The sequence below is a fragment of the Pseudopipra pipra genome, chromosome 1, assembly GCF_036250125.1.
Source record: "Pseudopipra pipra isolate bDixPip1 chromosome 1, bDixPip1.hap1, whole genome shotgun sequence".
Taxonomy (NCBI): Eukaryota; Metazoa; Chordata; class Aves; order Passeriformes; family Pipridae; genus Pseudopipra; species Pseudopipra pipra.
Window position 1 is genome coordinate 97,404,040 of NC_087549.1, and position 13,406 is coordinate 97,417,445.

Genomic DNA, 13,406 nt, shown 5'->3' on the forward strand with positions numbered 1-13,406 from the left:
TGGACCTGCTTAAAGAATAGTCTGCAGTTAATCCTCAATTTCAATAAAGGATGAGTATGTAATTGACATACAGTCAATATCACAGTGGGTATCTTGAGAACAGGTGCTCCAAGGGTGATTTCTGCCCATTGACATCCCTTTGAAATAGTAGTGTGCAACCACACTGCCTGTGTGGTGTCTCAGACAACCAGCAGCAGTCTCAACATGAAGAAATTATGAGTTTCTGGGAGACATCTCTAAGTAACTGGCTAATTTTGATTCAGAGCCCTAGCAATCTGACCTCTAGTCAAGTCTGATAATAAATAATCTTTGGTAGCATGCAGAGAACCTCAGGTTGCACAGAGATTAGTAGCAGGCCAGGAAACCATGGCTATGTCAGCATTATACAGAAGGTATATCCTTTTCTGTGCCTTGACTGTGTGCATTTCTAAAACCCGTGTCAGGAAGGGGCCTGGAGGCAAAACAGTCTCCTGATAAGCTGCGTAGCAATGGCCATGAGTGTTTGGCCTGTAGCATGTTCTGCTGGTCTTGCCATCCACTATTTAGAAGAAGTGAGAGCATATGAACTTGCCAAATAATCTTTTTACTTTTGCATAGCCAGAAATGTCTAGTTACCTTTACCTTTTAGTCTTCCTGTTTATGTGTGTGGGTGACCTTTAAACAGCAAGACAAGCATGAGGCTTTTTGTTTGCCTTTTTGTTGTTTGGTTGATTGGTTTTGGATGGGGGGAAACTATTTTAATTTCTTATTAAGAGGGATTTCAGGAGAGTTTATGACATATGACAATCTTCCTAGTTGTCACACAAAGTTTACGTATAAACTGAATAAAAGTTCTCCTAATCTATCAATGCAAGCTAAGATGTAGTCTATGATATATAAAAATTGAACAAATAATTGCTCGATAGAACAGGTCTTGTGTCCCTGCAAGGCAGTGGCTTCATTCAGGATGATTTGAATTTAAAGGAATTTTCATTTTCATGTATTTACACTACACTTGTATATACATTAATATTCACTCCCAGAATGAGGCAACAATGTTGTTTCCTCTTGTATTTTTCTTTGTTAAGTTTTGTAAAAGTTTTTATTGTAACATGTGACACTTGTTTCATCACCACAGTAGTATGCTTATCTCTTAACCAATTAGGATAAACTAGTGGGGTTCAGTTGGCTTAGTTACAATGAATCAGTCTGATGAAGGTCAGAAAACTGAAAAATGTTGAAAAAAAGCAGAAGAAACATGTAGCTGTTTTGATGCTAGATTTCTTTGATACATGTGGTTGTGCTTCACTGTCCTTGTATAACATAGCCCCTGCTATCCAAATATTATGGCAACTGACTACTGCATTTAGGCACCTCACAAGCAGTAACTTGTCCTAATCACATTTCTGAGGACATTAAATAGCATTAGAAAGAGCATAGTGCAAAGGAAGATTTAGACTGCGGTTAGAACTGAAGTAAGGTTTCTTGAGCTATATGCAGTGACCTGTTGGCTGCAATATCCATTGTCTCCTGGAATGAGAAATGAATTAATATTGAATTTGCTTTCAATCAATAAGATGATAAAGCCCCTGTTTTAACACTATATATTTTGGTTTTTGTTTTGTAAGTCACTGCACATACTGAAAAGTACAATAATATATTGTTTGAAAACTGGATTGGCAGCTATGTGAAACAACAAGCAAGGCAGAACTCTTTTGCTAAAGAAAGATGGAGAGAAAATGACCAGAATTGAAATGGAAGAACTTTTTTACTTCCATGTGTGTAATGACTTCAGCTGAAGTTTTATCAGCTTGACTTCATTAAAACTACATTAATATTGCTTGTTATTTGTTTACATTATCACAAACAAGTCTGTGGTTTTGTTTGATTCTGCAAGACAAACATGAGAATCTACTAGTTTTTGTAGTCTAATCAGGTCACTAACAGTAGCCATTACCTGACATTCTAGCAATCCTTCTACTCAGTGGCCAGAAATTCAATTGTGAATGGGTCTTATGTTAAGTGTCTGTCCTCCTAATTGTTGTTTAGGGAGGTGTTGTACTAACAGAGTTGACTAAAATTAGATGCCTAAATAGTGAGGGTGAAAAATGGGCTCCCTTCAGATTAGCGAAGGTCTTTGTTCAAGTGGCCTCAGCTAGTAACTAAGACACTTCAATGTGTCAGGCTACATAGCTTAATGTCATGGCCCTCTTCTCCAGCATCCTCAACAGGGCAACTCCGAGTTTTAAGATAAATGTCTTATTTGAAGCAGACAAACCCATTCCCACGATTTTGGTGACTGAAGTTTCTTCATACACAAAACCAGCTGGTTTCTCTCTTCTCGAGAGGTCTACAACCCTTGTGTTAAACTTTTTGTGTTAGTTTCTGGTTAGATAACAGCACATGTATCTGCTCAGTGCTTGAGTGATTTATTTCTCTTGAAAACATTGTGCTCTCTTAATTTTAAAAGACTATTTTTTTGCCAAACATCTGATTTATCAAGTAATTAGTTTCTGAACATTCCCGTTAAAAGAAAAAATAATTTTGAATCTGCAAAATGCTGCAGTAAAAAAGCTAGTGTTGCTATTACAGGTAATTAGAAAAAGAAAAAAATTGTATAGGGGTAGCGTACAAATTTGATATGCTTACTTAGAAGACCCTGCAAATCCCTGTACAGCAAATGAAAATGAAAAATGAAAAGTTTAAAAATAACAAAAAAACAAATAAATAAAATGGTAAAAAAATTCCTGTATAGCAAAAACAAAGTCTATAGAGAGTAAGATCACTTCTCTTAACTATCTTCTACCAATATACAGGAAGGATTTCTTCAATGTGAAAAATCCCTCCTTCTTACCAGCCTTTCAACGATCTCCCAAAAAAATCCAACCTTGACTTACTGAAATGTCACTTCCATCACAGAGGTGAAGCTGCTTCCAGGAGGGCCAAGCTGCAAGTGAACACTTGCTGAAGTCTCAGTACATTAATTTCAACATTTTTTGCATGTGATCATTGAAACATTCAACAGACTTTACTGAAACTGGGACTTTAGATTTTTTATTTGATAAAAAAGCAAATCAGAACAATACATATTTTAAATTTATTTTAATATGTAGTGGTGTTTTGGCATCTTCATTCTTAATTATACTATTAATGTCAGCAAATTTTATGTTTTTCGAAATAAATTTGATTATGAGAATTTAAAAGCTTTATTTGCATCTAATTACTGTTTAATTACAGTTTTGTTATCTTTCATTGAGTGCTTTGTCCCTTTTGTATATTCCCGTTACAAGGCACATCCTTCGTTATTGAAGTATGTATAAAGTCAGTAGGAGGATATTTTCATTAGACAGGACAAGATAGGATCTTGAAGATACGGCCTTATTGACCTTTTAATTAAAGATCAAAGTATTGCTACCACTCTCACTTTGCTGCTGCCCTGTAAATATAGTTCTCTTGGCAGCAGTTTTGTGACTCTTTTGAATAATCTTTGAGGCAATAAATAGGGGAAAGTTCTCAGCTACACAGCATGCTTTAGACAGCTGTGTAGACTCAAAACTAGGACACTATTGCATATGTAAAATTAAAATAACAATGTTAATAATATTGTCTGTATGGAGAGCTAAAAAGTTATATTAAAAATTTATAAAATAGTGAGGCAAGCAACAGCACATAGAGAAAAACCTTTTATCTTTGTAAAACTATTAACACCATTGCTACTAATATTTGAATTTTTGATGGCATACAGTTTCCATTTTTTCTGTCTTCCAGTCTTCCTTTGCATTCTAAGAACTCTTCTGTGGCGTGGTATCTGTAGACCTGAATTTCCTACAGTTAGTCTGTAGTCGACCTTAGGGCTTCAGTGTATTTTAAAATTGAATACTTTTGATTGTCCCAACTATCTTTCACTGAACTCTTATAAAAGAAGAAAGGAAAAGGGATTAAAAAATTTTTAGGTTCTGAGCAAGATAGAGAGACTTGAATAAATATTCAATATTTACTTTTTCTTTTTTTTTCCCTAAAAATTAACTCTTCAGATAAGAATCTGGAGAAATGTAAATTTCATTATCTAGCTTTTGGTCACACAATTCATGAATAATGGGGATTTTAGCATACTCTTTCTCATTCAGGATTATTATTTGAGACATGCACAATGTTCAAGGAGAATTGATATTCATTTGTTGATCGTAACATTAATTTTGGCACTTATTTTTACCAAATTTGGCAAATTTAGCTGTTTTCATTAAAAAAAAGAACCTTTTCATTTAAACCCAAAGGTAAGTAAACTGCAGGCACTTTTTTTAGCCAAGACTAGTTTGTGCTGAACCATTTTAATCAATCTTGTAATCAATTCTGCAGCTCTTCAAACATTATATACCTTAATTTTTTTTCATAAATCTGAAAGAACACCTTGTTAAGGTCCAAAATTTCTGCTTTATGACTTATTTGTTGACACAGCAAAGGAATTACAAATTCTGAAAAGCCAGTGGCTGAACGAAACACACATATAATCTTCATCTCTGTAAAAGCCTCTCCTCAAAGAAGTTCTCATGGACAGCATGTCAGAAACAACATATGAAAAAGAATGTTGTTCTCCTCCAACAGAAGGATGATATCTGGGTGGGATTGCACAGTTGAGTCTGTTAAGTAATAAACTCTCAGATCTGGCATATCTGACTTTTTTGTCTGAGAGCTTCCTCTACTTCAGACTTTTTATACAATGTGGGCGAGAAACTCAAGATTCTCCAAATTCTCGTCTCACGAACATCAATACCAAAACCAAATTATTTCAGTGGGACTTCCCTCCTTCCTTACTTTATTTATACAAGAGTATGTAAAGAACATGAACTTCTGTGAGTAGTAATTTCTGAACCTTGTAGGTTTCTAATACCCATACTGCGTGGTATTATGCATTCAGTATGGTGTAGTATGGTTGCTATTAAAAAGAAATTCAGTGGGGGTGAAGATTGGCCTGTGGGAAACTTCACCAAGTCCAAAAAAGGCACAAATAAAGTCCCAAAGCTGTTATGGAAAAACCCTGTGCTATGGGACAAGCTGTGGACCAGCTGGATGGAAAGCAATTCTCTAGGGAAACAGTCACAGGGTTGTGGTGGACAAGTTGAACATAAGCTAGTAGTGTTGCCTGACAGCAGAAAAGGACAACAGCGGATATGTTACTAAGAGAGTAGCCAGCAGGTCCAGGGAAGTGATTCTTCCCATCTGTTTGGCACTGGTGAGACCACATCTGGAGTACTGTGTCTAGTTGCTGGCTCCCCCATACTAGACATGCAGTGACATACTGGAGAAAGTCCAATACAAATGGAAGCAGGAGGACACAGTACATAAGGAGCAACTGAGAGAAGTGGATTACATCAGTCTTGAAGGGAGATCTAATTTCTGACTTCAACTCCTACTGGGATGGCACACAATAGACAGAGAAAAACCCTTATTGAAGGTACACAGTGATAGGGGAGAGGCAACAGATGGAAGGTGGAACATTTGATAGCATATTTAGATATTAGGAGAGTGCTTTTCCACCTTGAGAGTGGCCAGTCCCTGGAGCATATTTCCCAGAGTGATTGCAAAATTTCCTGCCTTGGGAATATTCCAACTAACTTGGAAAAGGTCCTTCACAACAGATATAAGTTGGCCTTGCTCTGAGTGAGAAATTGGAATAGATCACACGAAATTTTAGTGTGATGCTACAGGATGTTCTATGGGACTTACATAAAACTTTCTTTTGTATTGCTCTTCTACTTTGTAAGCCAGTAATTGAAAGCTAAATTAGGAAAACTAGTTTAATATCGATAAACCACACTGTGTCCATCATTATTCACCAGTGATGCAGTTTTCAACTTATGAGTAAGATGGGGTCATTTGGCTGAAAGGAGCCATGCAAGTTGGTATCATATACATATGTGTGATTTTTCTTTCCTAGAATAACAGTTTAAGGATAGGCAAATATCAGACTTTTTTCTTATCTGTGGAAAAAAAATCTGGGTTTTGACTCAGCTGTTTTCTACTACTTGGGAATTAGAATGACAGGAGATGCCATCAACTGTGGTAATCATACTTGAAGAAGTATCATAGAAACATAGAATTGTTTAGATTGGAAGGGACATTAAAGATTACCTAGTCCCAATCCCCCTGCCATGGGCAGGGACACCTTCAATTAGAACAGGTTGCTCAAAGCTCCATCCAACCTGGCCTGAAACACTTCCACAGATGGTGTATCCACCACTGAGCAACCTGTTCCAGCATCTCACCACTCTATTAGCAAAGAATTTCTTCCTGATATCCAATCTAAACCTACCCTCTTTCAGTTTGAAGCCATTCCTCCTTGTCCTATCACTGCATGCCCTTGTAAAAAGTCCCTCTCCAGCTCTCTTGTAGGTCTCTTTAGGTACTGGAAGGCTGCTATAAGGTCTCCCCACAGCCTTCTCTTCTGCAGGCTAAACAATGCCAACTCTATCAGGTACTCAAGCCCTCTGATCATCTTTGTGGCCCTTCTCTGGACTTGCTGCAACAGGTCCATGGCTTTCCTATTCGGGAGCTCTCAGAGCCAGATGAAGTACTCCGGATAGGGTCTTACAAGAACAGATTAGAGAGGAAGAATCACCTCCCTTGAGCTGTTAAGCCACGCTTCTTTTTGTGTGGCTCAGGATGTAGTTGACTTTCTGGGCTGTGAGTGTACATTGCCAGATCACATTGAGCTTCTTGTCCACCAACCTCCCTAAGTCTTTCTCCTCAGAGCTGTTCTCACTTCAGTATGCAGTAATATTTTGACCAAGATTTTGATATGAAATTACCATAATGCAGTTGAAACTTTTAAATTTCTAGGTGTTTGCAATCACGTTTATTCAAAGTAGCTACTGAACAGTTTTGTTTTTCTACTCTAGCACAACTAAAATTATCAAAAACTCAGTGTCCTATTGAAAGAAAATGCAGCATAAGATGATTTAACAAAATGGATCTTGCCAGTTTATAAAAATGCACTCAAAGTCATTAAAGTAAAAATTTGTCATTCTGTATTTTGTTTAGATTTTCGTGATTGTTTTCAGCGAACTGTACAAGTCTCAGCTTTGTTTATATTCTGAACAAAGACCTCTAGTAGCACCTGCTTTCAACAATAAATAGGATATCCTGTGGAAAACATCTGCCTCTAACATCCTCCCTGATCAGATTAGTTTTCAACAGAAACAATGCTCTTATAGATTGGTTTTGTATGATTTACATAGACTGTTGGTGCCCAGCTTAAAAATCAGAATCTGAAAAAGTAGGATGCTTTGAAATGTCTAGTTATTAGGAAATGCTGGTATCTCCATAAAAATATAAATTTGCTAGTTTTGGTTCTCAGAAATGGATGCATGATGTCGTAGACTGATGTTCGCCATGTTGAAATGTTACTGTCTGATGCTATATATGTTTAACGTCTTCCTCCTCCAAAAATCCTAGTCTGTCAGGTTTTTTTTCCTTCCGTATCATTTTCAAAATGCAAATTTATTTTCTAATGTCTATCTTACTATAAGAAGATTCAAAAGAGATTGGTAAATTAATTCTCTTTAAAATGTTCAAATCTACCTTTTTAGGTCCTGCAAGGTATATGCTGTGACAGATTCCACTCATGAGGAGTTGGCTACATAAACTGATGTTCAGTTTGTTGAAAGCTGAACAGTTTCATTGAGATCAATGTTGAAACTACTCAGGTTCTGAGCTTCAAACTGCGTTTATATCACTCTGCTTGATGGTTCAGACTGCAGGTGGAACAGACACACCTGTTTGCAGTCTACCAAGGGTGCATATGATGCACAACTCCAGAGCTGGAAAGGGTATCTGAATTTATGAAAAATTGCTGGACGTAAATTGTATTCTAAATTGCAGTTGCAACCAGCTCTGTAGTGTCTATTGAGCAATTATCTAGTTTTTAAACCAGCTTATTTTTCAGCTGTGGAATGAAGAATCTGATTCAAAGAAAGTAGCAGGAGTCTTTCACCAAGTTTTTTTGTAGGTAGGGTTAGACTCTTCATCTGATTATTGTGTGGGAGTTCTCTGACTGAGACTTCAGTTTTCTATTTTGAATTTAACAAAAAATGATATTTTGGGAGGACACAATGATTGTGTTGAGTCTTTCTAAAAACAGGACAGAAACAAAATATTTTCATTGAAATTGCAGGAAAAACAGTTCTACAACTAAATCACTGCCTGTTCCTCGTATTATGCCCCCTCGGTGGACCTCAGATACATGAGCATGATATGTACCTCAGGTACAGAGCATGAAGTATAGCCTATTTGTCATATGATTAATTCATAGCTTCAAATTATATTTATTAATTCTCTATGTAACATTGAATTTATTTTAATCATAGGACTTTTGAAAGACAAGATGTTACTGTGAGCCTCAGGTTTTCTATTTGTATGATTTTGCATGACAGTAATAGTTGTTTCTTTTGTATTTGAACACCAGTTTTCAAATGCTCAACAATAAAAGAACTAAAATGTACATACTTTCAGTTTGCACTGTTGCTGCAAACTTAAACTCAAGACCTCTGCTACAGAACTAGTCTCAGCTGATGGCAGAAGAAATCATTACCTGCAATAAAAGAAGTCTTAAAGATACTGTTAAGTCTGGCGTTTGTTGGAATCTGTAAGCTGTGCCTTAAAGAATGTATGTGTAATGCAGACTTTTAGAATAGAAGGCCATGACACATCCAAACATTTATGTGTCAACACAGGAAACTGCTGAAGCAAACTGGATAGTGTGTGATTTCAGCATATTTTGTTTGTGTGCTTGATATCCTGTATTATGTTAACATTGTTTTGTTTGGTTAGGGAAAAATTATAATGTAAGCTGTATGGTTCAGATTATATCTGTCACATAGCACTTAAGCACTGCATGAAGCTCTGTTAAGTTCCTCACCTCTGAATGCATATGAAAGTGCACTGCCTGGGATTGTTGCATATTAGGAAGTGTTCCTTGAGCAAATTACACTCTAAATGAGATCTGGTGTCATTAGGAAAGTCAAGAAAGTAAGGGAGAGTCTCTGAGATCAATAGTGATAACACACAGGTGGAGACTCAGCACCATGATGACTTGTTTCAAATTCAAAGATGCTTGAACACAGTCTCAGCCCAAAACTGATGAGGAAATGATGAGCCTTCTGTGCTATTCACAGTGACTCTGTCCACAAGGTCCATCCAATAGAAATAATTCTAGTTCAATTAACAATTTTTAACAGGCGAACTTAACGAGAATTGTGGGAATCCCTAAACTACAAATACGAAGAGAAAAAGACTGTGTTATCACTGAGAACAGTAAGTGTTTGATGTTATTGAGCAGATTTCATTCAGATTGTTTGTAATGTTTAAAAGGTTTGTAACTATAATACGGCAAATGGGTGTTATATTTCATCCAGAAGTCAAAATTTAGCCCATAATTTGGATTCGATGTCTTACAGGTATTAACTACTTCTGAGTTTTTACAACTTGCCACCTTAGAATAATAGGGAATTTTAAGAAAGATTTTACTTATTAATTTTAATGGTTAAAATCCTGCAAATGCCAGTATGGAACATAAATTAACAAATTTTGATGGGATGATAGGATAAGCTTTAAATACTCAATGAAAATATGCCATACCAAAAAAATACAATTTTGTTTTTGTGGTTTGAAAGAAATATAGTAATTGATTTCCTCTCCTCAGCCCTTAGTATCACATGTGATACTGAAATAACACTACAATCAGCTGATTCAGAACATGTTAAATGGATTTACAGTTAATTGTCTATACCAGATAAGTAGAGGCAACTTGTACGCAGCTATCTGTAGGCACATTTTAGTTTCAATACTTTCTTACCAATAAATTGCATATTCAGATGATTAAATTTGCAAGAGACTAAAAGTTAGGCCTGAAAATACTGGGGAATTGTATTTCTACAGGATATTCTCATTGTGGCATTTCATCAGCTCGGCCAATTTGAAAAAACCCACTTTTTTACTTGAATTTACAGGTGTTTGTACAGCAAAGAATGGAAATTTGTGTAAAGTGTAAAAGTCTATGTACTGTAGTCCAAATGCACTAGAATTGTCTTCAGGTGGTGAATGAAAAACCACAATGCTACATTGTAGGGAAGGAGCATAGATGTTATAATTAGGGGGCTATTGAATAGGAATATGAAGGTATGTTATCACTGTCTTTGTTGTTATGACCTTGTCATTAAGAAGATCAGCAAGCTGAAAAGTCAAAAATACTTCAATGTGAAAAGGGTTCAGAAAAGAATTCCAGGACCAATAGAGCATGTGAAAAATAGGTCTTATGGTCCAATTTAGTTTGGTCAAGAAGAAAAAAAATGAGATACTTAGACCTGTGTGCCTAGGAGGTTTTTGAACTTAAATGAACTTTAACTTAATAGAAAAAACCTGACAGGGTCCAATATTCCAAAAGAAAAAACAAAAACCAATGTCCAGACTGGAAAACCAAAGTCAATGTCTAATCCCAAAGGTCAGGAAGAAGTAGAAGTAGAACTGTATATCTGAGGCAACTGAGAATTTACTACCATGTTATGTTTTGGGCTTTTTTTTGGTCAAAACCGGATGAAAACCAAGATATACTAAATGATCTGAAATAAACCCAGCCAAAACCAAAATAATAGATATTTTGATTTATGTTACAAAGGAGATGAGATATAAATGATCTATTTGCCTCTTTCTGGATGAAAACTATGAAATATGGGTAAACAAAAAGTTTACACTAAAACTTGTTTTTCTCAGATGTTAGCCAGGTACCTTCAATTATATGCAATTATTTGTTTGATGCAAAAGATTAGTGGATGGACCTAAGGACTGGATTAGGTTAACTTTGGTTTTAGGCCTTGGAAAATATTTGACATCACAGAATATGCTGGAGAATACTGTTCCTTTTAATCCTAAAGTCTTGTTGCCTAGTTCAGCTACCCATATTTTTCCTATTTTAAAATCTTTATTTTTTTTCCAAAGGGGAAAAAATGAGAGAAGGTCACATTGTTTTAGGAAATTAGTTCCAGAAAGTATTTCTTGAAAAGTAATTGTTTTTAAAGTAAACAATATCCATCCCCCTGTTTTGTTTTCATGTATATTTTAAGATTGCTAATTTTCTTCAGTCTCGTGGCTATTTTTTCTTCAAATAAAAAAAATCGTGGCCCTCATTTTCTATTTCAAATCTTTTGTTAAGTGGAATTTCAAGGTAAAAACATTAAACTTATTTGCATCATTAAACTTTGTCTTTCATAAGGTAAAGATTAAACCCTGTATTTTCCTACTTGTGAAAAAGCAAGCTTTCATTTTAATTTTTTAAAATGTAATTCTTAATAGCATGTTTTATATCACCTCTTTGTTACTCAAGTCTAGAGTATTCCATGTTGAGTGTGCTAAGAACTAGAGATGACCAACATGTGGCTTTTGAGCTTCATGACGCTAGTGAGCAGCTTAACTTTTCCTCCAAACCACTGGGCCTCTGCTGGCTAGAAAAATGGAATAGAAATAGTTACTTGGGAGGAAAAGCAAGTCATCAATTCCCAATGTGCAATTCATTCAAACATCCTTGCTCCCTACTTTGACTCCAAACAAGTTTCCCTGAGCCTTTTCACACGCAATATTTGACTTTCTGCCTCACAATCATACACAAATGCAAGCACATCATGGAGATCCTATCCAGGGTATAAGAGGACAGAAAATTCTCACACTGGAGAGGGAAGTTGGTTCATAAAATCAGTGAAAGAAACTTTTCAAATATTCTTCTTGCTGCTTGGGTAGAAGTATTAGCATTTTTCAAACTTCATTGGTCCCTCTAATACATTATTAGATGTAGTCAGTCACCACACAGACCAGACGGCAAATCCACAGCTGAAAAAGGAAAGGAACTTTTCCATTGTTTCAGAAAAACAGTATTAAAAATAAACATATTGTTTCAGTAGTCCACATATTTAGTGAGCTGCTGAGTTCCTGTTCAGGAGAACATAGAAATTGTTTCTGAATCTCAGTAACTATATCTAAATGTAACCTTGTATTGTCAAAAAACGTGATGATAAGAATGGCTACTTTTTACACTAATGACATGGCAATGTTAGCATTTTTGGCTTACATTTATATAGAAATTATCATAGAACGTACTAGTAAGTTTTATATTACATAGGTTTACCTGATCCTCCCAAAGATTGTCTGTCATTGGGAAAAAAACAAAATACAAATCAATTCCTCACAGTAAACCTTGCTGTGAGTAGTATATTGTTTACAGGATTAAGTTAAAAGTGATATGGCTTGTCAAAAAAAAAAACTCTAAACCATAATGTAAGCACAGTTACTGCAAATATGAAAAATGTTAGTGTGAGATGCAGGAACAGATAGGAATCAAAAATGAGTTCCTGTTAAAAGTCTGGCTTTTCTCTTCTCAGATTTGTTCTGTCTTTTCAGGTTTGTTTTTGTATGCAAAAGCTTTTCCTTCTTGAGTTTGTTTTTGTTTGTTTGTTTGTGTTTTGGGTTTGGTATTTTTTCTTTTTTTTTTTTTTTTGGCAGACAGAGAATTGTGTCAAACAATTTCTTAAAAGTGAACGTAATTTTTACTAGGTTTACGCTCTTCTCTAAACCTAGTGACTTAAATATTTAAATAGAAATACCTGCAAAAATATAATACATTTTTTGTGATATCAGCAGAGGCTGTGGAATGATGATTCAAGAGCATATTAAGAACTAGTAGTCTTGTCAAATGATGAAAAATTGCAGACTGTGTTTAAATGGCTAAAGCTACAATCATGATTGTTAACCAAAACTGAAGGAACTTTACTCAAAGAGAAAATAATTTGGCAAATACAGCCAGATCAAAGGAGGGGGAAAATACCCCACAGACAAACAAACAAAAAAACCCCAAACAGCCCCCAGTGTTTAGAAGCACAAGTTCAATCAACTGTATAATGACTTCCATACCTGGGAGTCCTTGTTAAGTGCTTTTGTTTCAGAATCAATTGCATAACATGAGAGCGGATTGCTAAGAGGACAGGTGTATTTTCTCTTTAGGATTAGTGCTTGCTTCTGTGTACATCAAGTCATGCAATTTGGAAGCAGCTATGATTGTATATGGTAGGTAGCCATATGCTATGGCTATGCTGGACTTGACTAGTTACTTCTCTTAAGTATCCTGGGTGCAAACCTGAGTTTGCAACACATGATCCTTTGATAGGGTTAAGCAAAACACAACTCTGTGAATCAAATGAAGAAAGAAAAAGGTTAACTTTGCAGATTGTTTTCTCTAAATCTGCTTTTCTGTGTTGTACAAGTTCAAATAAAAGTGGTAATATGTTAGTCTCCCATAAATCTTGCTGTTTGAATGCAGGCTATACCTATTAAATTGATCTGGTCACCTCCTACCTGAACAATTTTCATCTTTCTAGGCTTATAAGACA